Here is a 6,115-nt window from a genome sequence, read left to right as displayed (position 1 = left end):
AGTGTTTTTATTTGGTCCATGACTTAAATGGAGTATACTCTATTACATAGCAAGACTGAAATGCTTTGAAAATAGACGTTTCTGATTATAGTGTCATAGAACATTACAGCACACAAACAGGACCTTCGGCCCATCTAGTCCATGTTGAATTTTTACTCTGCGTAGTTCCATCAAACTGCACCCAGCCCATAGCCCTCCATACCTCTCCCATTAATATTCTTATCCAAATTTCTGTAAATGTTGAAATTAAACACGCTTCCACGATTCTTCTGGCAGCTCTTTTGATACTCACGCCGGCCACCCTCTGAGTGAAGAAGATCCCCCTCATGTTCTCGTGAATATTTCTAGTTCTAGTCTCAGCCAACCTTAGTAGAAAAAGCCTGCTTCCATTTATCCAATCTATGCCCCTCAAGTTATTATTAAAGTACTTATATGTTATCATATACAAACCTGTGGTTCATTTTCTTGTATGCATATGCATACAAGAAAGATGATAGAACCAGTGAAGGGCCACACCCAATAGGACGAATAAACTGCCAATGTGTAAAAGCCAGCAAACTGTAGAAATAATAATAAGCCATTCCAAACACACATAACTTACAAAAATCAGTATGTGAAAAACACTAGAAATATGCTGAATTAAAAGAGGAAATAGTGCTCGCTTCAGCAGCACATATACTAAAATTGGAACGATACAGAGAAGATTAGCATGGCCCCTGCGCAAGAATGACACGCAAATTTGTGAAGCGTTCCATATTTTTTAAAAAAGAGGAAATTAAAAGTCTTTTGAACATAAACAAGGTATACATTTTCCTGAAAGTAGTATGTAACACTGGTATTATCCCAAATACACTACACAATAGCATTAAACAATTAGGGCTACAAAGTAATATCAATGTAAATCTTCAGAAAGCCACAATACTAACCTCCACCAGAATAGTCCTAAAGTTCCTAGCAATTGACAAATGAGCATTCTCGGCTATTCCTGTAACTCAGGTTTATCGGCTTGAGCTGAGAAAAGAAAATAATAAATAATAATAATAATAATAAAAAATGGAGAACATAAGATGAAGGGGTCTTGAAAGTGGGTTGTGGGGACAGTTCAGTGATGGGGCAAGTAAATTCATCTCCTCTGATTCAGGAGCCTGATGGTTCATTCATACCACTTCAACATGAATCCCATTTCCTGTATCCAATACTGCGACTACTGAAGGCCAGCATGCCAAAAGCTCTCTTTATGACCCTACCTACCTAGAACTATTGTTTCTAGAGTAGAAATTTTAATACAGGATACCCCTTAAGCAAGTAACACTGAAATGGATCCACCTGGTCTATATATGTTGCCGTGGCAGAATGTTTGAATATGGACAGGACATCTTTAATGTGGCTCCTGGTGACTACTCAGGGGAATCATCAGACAACTGCTGGGGAAAAAAAATACATATACAGTATGCAGGAAGAAAAATCAGGTGAAGAATATACTTCCTCTACCTTCAGTGAGACTCCTCCCATGCTCAAAGTAAAGAGGTTTGCACATTACCAAGCAGTGTCTGGTGAACGGGAAGGCCAACTAGGATCTTCATAAATTCTCAAATGTGAAAGCAGCTTCCGCAAAGGGTGTTCAGCCCACCATGTGGTGGGTGTTTTACATGGATCTGTACCTTGGCTCATGAAACCCTAGTTGGTCAATTACATTACTGCCTTTGCTCCTACTAAACCAATAACATGGGATTAGTGTAGGACTACTGTAAATGGGATCCCTACCACACCAGTCATGCTCACTTCTCACCGCTGCCACTGGGAAGAAGGCACAGGAGCCTCAGGACTCACACCATCAGTTTCAGGGATAGTTATTATCCCTGAAGCATGAGGCTGTTGAACCAAAGTGGATGACTTCACTCAACTTCTCTTACCCCATCACTGAAATGTTCCACAACTTATTGACCCACTTTCAAGGACTCTTCACCTTGTGTTCTCTATTTATTGTTTATTTATTAATTAGTATTATTTATTTGTTTTTATATTTACACAGCTTGTTGGCTTTTGCACATTGGTTGAGCGCTCAAATTGATGCGAACTTTCATTGATTATTTTGTGACTATTATTCTATCATGGACTTATTAAGTGTGTTGGCAAGAAAATAAATCTCAAGGTAGCATATGGTGACTTCTATGTACTTTGGTAATAAATTTACTTTGAACTTTGAAATGGATGCTTGATGTTTGGCAAGGAATCAATGGGCCAAAGGGCCTGTTTCCTTGTTGCACATCTGTATAACATTAATCATCATTTCTCTCTGGATATTTCACTTCATCCAGAAATTCCTAACACTTATCCCCTAATCTTAGGTTAAAAAACCTCTCTGTTGTTCTTTTAAAGATTTAAATTCCCACAATAGTAGTCTCTCATTTGAGTTAAAATAATGTATTTAATGCAGTGTACTGTGTGCTAAAACTGGAGCAGAAACTGATTACTAGAGTCATTAGTTCTGCATCATCATGAATTTACAAAAAGATTACTCTTATGGGGAACCATGATAACTTATTCATTTGTGCAGTTAACCTACATCATGGTACAGTGTGATTTGTTTTGTGTCTTTATGAAACATTTTAAATTATATTCATTTACCAAAAGTCAATATTTCTTCATTTTTAAATATTTCAATGAATGTTTTTGTAATCACTTTTGAGGATATATCTATGAACAGCCCGAGGAATGCAATTAAAAAAAAATCCTTGCCCATAATTGTTCACAGAATTAATAAAATGAAAAAATCCTCTAACAAGAAAGCAAACACATAATTAAATTACATTTTTCAGATTTGCTCATTTTTCTGTTGCATTTCCATATGGCCTTTTTAGACAGAAGTTTAGAGGTCTATATCTCAGATAAAAAGCAAAACACACTAATTACCTCTGAAGCATCTTGTAACTCTAAGGGTGACCTTTCGTGCAGTAGAATCTCAGTCTCTTAAAAACCTTATTAAAGGACAGCTACAGTGCTTAATCAATCAGGAGGACATTACCAGGAACAGATCATCATTTCCCTGCCTTTAATTCACTTACCACCAGATAACAATGTCCTATTTATCAAAGTACAGGCATGTAAGCTTTTTTTTCCCCTCTCACAAAGAAGAATAATCATTATGGAACAGTTTGCTGGACAAAGTGTAACAGATGGTAACATAAATGATTTGCATCAGAGCCTTTGTACAGTCACTCACTTATTCAAAGCAGAATGCTGGTGGTGGAGACAACGCTTATTGAGGCACTGATCTTCATCCCATGTTACTAATTATGTCTCCTTGTCAGCTGAGTCTATCTTGCTTGCTCTTTAACTGACCTTGCCCAACCTCTTTGACATTCTGCCCAGTACATCGTAGATCCTGCTTCCCTTTGATTGTTGTCGACAATCTGAGTTTCCTCCTTTGAACCTCTCTTCGTTTGAACCCCACTTTGGACAAACAAGAACCTGTTTGATCGTGCGACCTATTGTGACATATTCTTGAATGTAGAAAATGCTGCAAATACTCAGGAGGTGTAAAGTGTAAGTGGAGAGAGAAAAAAAATGCTGTATGTTTCAAGGCAATCATCTAAATGAACATAGAACAGGTGCAGATCCTTTGGCCCACAATGCCTGTTCTGAACACAATGCCAATTCAACAAAATTTCTTATGGCTGCGCATGATCCATATCCCCCCCATTCTCTGCATCTTCATATGTCAACCTAAAGCACCACCATTTCACTTGCTTCCACCACCACTCCTCACAGCCTGTTCCAGGCGCCTACATTTTCTATGTAACTAAACTTGCCCAGCATATCTTCCTTGAACTGTCACCTTTTGTGGAATTGGAAATTGTTGCTGATTTAAGCCAGTTCAAAGACAGAATGTGCGGGTGGGGTAAAGAGCAAAAAGTAGTGGATAGGGCCCAGTCCATCACCTGTAAAGACTCCCAACCATTGAGCACATCACAGGAAAGCAGCATCATCAGAGAGCCCCACTAACCAGGTCATGTTCTCTTGTCGCTGCTGCCATCAGGAAGAAGGAAGGTAGCACAAGAGTCTGAGGACTCCATGCTTCAGAACAGTGACTACCCCTCAAACGTTAAGCTCTTGAACAAAGAGGATAAATTCACTGAGCATCACTTGCCCCATCATTGAAATGTTCCCACAACCAATGGACTCACTTTCAAGGGCTCGTCATCTCATGTTCTCGATATTTATAGCTTATTTATATTATAATTTCTTCTTTTAGCATGTACACAGTATGTTGTCTTCTGCACTTTGGTTGAAAGCGGTCATTCATTGATTCTGTTATAATTACTATTCTACAGATTTCTTGAGTATGCCCACAAGAAAATGAACCTTAGTTCTAGATGGTGATGTATATGTACTTTGAGAATAAGTTTACTTTGTACTTTGAACAAAAGCGAAGGTTAATGAAGATGTAGGTTGACAATATGGTAGAAAGTGTTGCAGCAAACCTGGGCTGCATGTATCTTAATTTTCTTGAAGATAACTTATAATATTACTCCATTGCTAACAAAATATAGGGAACCTTGGGCTTTAAGAATATAACACAAAGAGTATAAAAACCACCATATGACCGATTGGAACATTAGCTCAACGACACTGAATTTTGTATTAGGTTCTGGGAGCACACTTCAAACAGGACATGAAGGTATTGTGAAATGGATTTATTAGGATCAACTCAAGATAAGGGTTATGATGAAGATAGAGAAGCAGATACCCTTCTCCTTCGGGCAGTAATGATTGGCAGCAGATTGGATAATGTTGGATGTTTCAACTAAGTAGAAGTAGGTACAATTCCAGATGTTCCAGAATACCAGGAAACAGAAAATTCCAGACACACTCAGTGGGTCAACCAGTGCTCAAGGAAAGAGAAACAGAGTTAACATTGGAATAAAGAAAGAGAGAGAAATAAGTTAATTTTCAGTTACAGAGAAGGTGGAGGAGCGATGAATATAATAAAGGGAATATCTCTAATAGAGAGAAATCAAATGACCTCATGTAACAGTTAGAAGCAGATTAAGCTCCTGTATAATCTTTAGCTAATGAGGAAGGGTGGCATGGTAGCATAGTTGTTAGCACAACACTTTACAATACAGTTGACCCAGGTTCAATTCCTGCCACTGCCTGTACATTCTCCTATGACTGCTTGGTTTTCCTCCCACAGTCCAAAAACATAATCGATCGGAAGGTTAATTGTCCCGTGACAGATAATGAAACAAGGAGAAACAGATTGTGTTTTGTAAAATCTGTGTTATATGTATTCAATAGCAGGTTTGTGGATAATACAGTACCCAGCAGATACTAGTGGAGAGAGAAGAATTTGTCAAAAGCACAGATAGATACGTCAGTTCTGACACAGACAGAAGGGAAAAGTTGGATATCTGAAGTTGCCAAATTCTTTATTGAGTCCAGAATGCTGCAAAGTACACAGGCTGAAAATTAATCAGTTTCTAAAACTTGTGTTGGGCCTCTTTCTAACAGGAGGCTACATACAAATAAGTCAGATTGGGAGTTGGATTGAAAATTAAATACGGCAGCCGACAGGAAGCACAGCGTCTCCAATGTGGAATGAAATCAAGTCCAGTAGCCGAGGACCCAAACAGTACTCCTGTCAATTCCGGTTTATTGTCAGGTGTACAATTACAGTGAGGTCCCTGGAGGTCAAGAAACAGATGGTGCAGCCTGTGACACAGAGCTCTCGGTATACACACTCCTTACATACACATACATATTGCCTTGTCATTCTGCGGTTGTTGTGCTGAAAGTACACACTTCAATGTCTTCCCCGGTATATTCTCGTAATGGGTCTTAAACCAAGATGATGCACACGGGTTTGCTTTATGGTGCCACGCACAATGGAATATTCCATTTCTTTAGTAATGGAAAGTGTGTATTTTGTTCATATACTCTAGTTAAGGAAGATACTCCTGTTTATTTTGTAGTTATAATCATATTACATTGTCAGGTGCATAATATTCTAATTCATATGTTGTCTTAAGTTAACTTTGTGCGTAGTTAAGGATAATATGTCCTAGTGCCCAATAAACTGGGTCTTTCTTTCCCAGTGAAGAGAAATAAGGAA

The 6,115-nt window shown here is 38.3% G+C and overlaps 1 non-coding gene across 1 annotated transcript; it reads left to right on the top strand.

Annotated features, from left to right (window-relative positions):
- Positions 1-654: 654 nt before the first annotated feature.
- LOC132396213 (U6 spliceosomal RNA) lies at positions 655-761 on the top strand. Its single transcript, XR_009512905.1, has one exon. It is a non-coding gene; the product is annotated as a U6 spliceosomal RNA (small nuclear RNA).
- Positions 762-6,115: the final 5,354 nt, after the last annotated feature.

Source organism: Hypanus sabinus, chromosome 6 (genome assembly GCF_030144855.1).
Source record: "Hypanus sabinus isolate sHypSab1 chromosome 6, sHypSab1.hap1, whole genome shotgun sequence".
Lineage (NCBI taxonomy): Eukaryota > Metazoa > Chordata > Chondrichthyes > Myliobatiformes > Dasyatidae > Hypanus > Hypanus sabinus.
The sequence above is the reverse complement of the archived record's forward strand: the minus strand, read 5'-3'. Positions and strand labels throughout refer to the sequence as shown.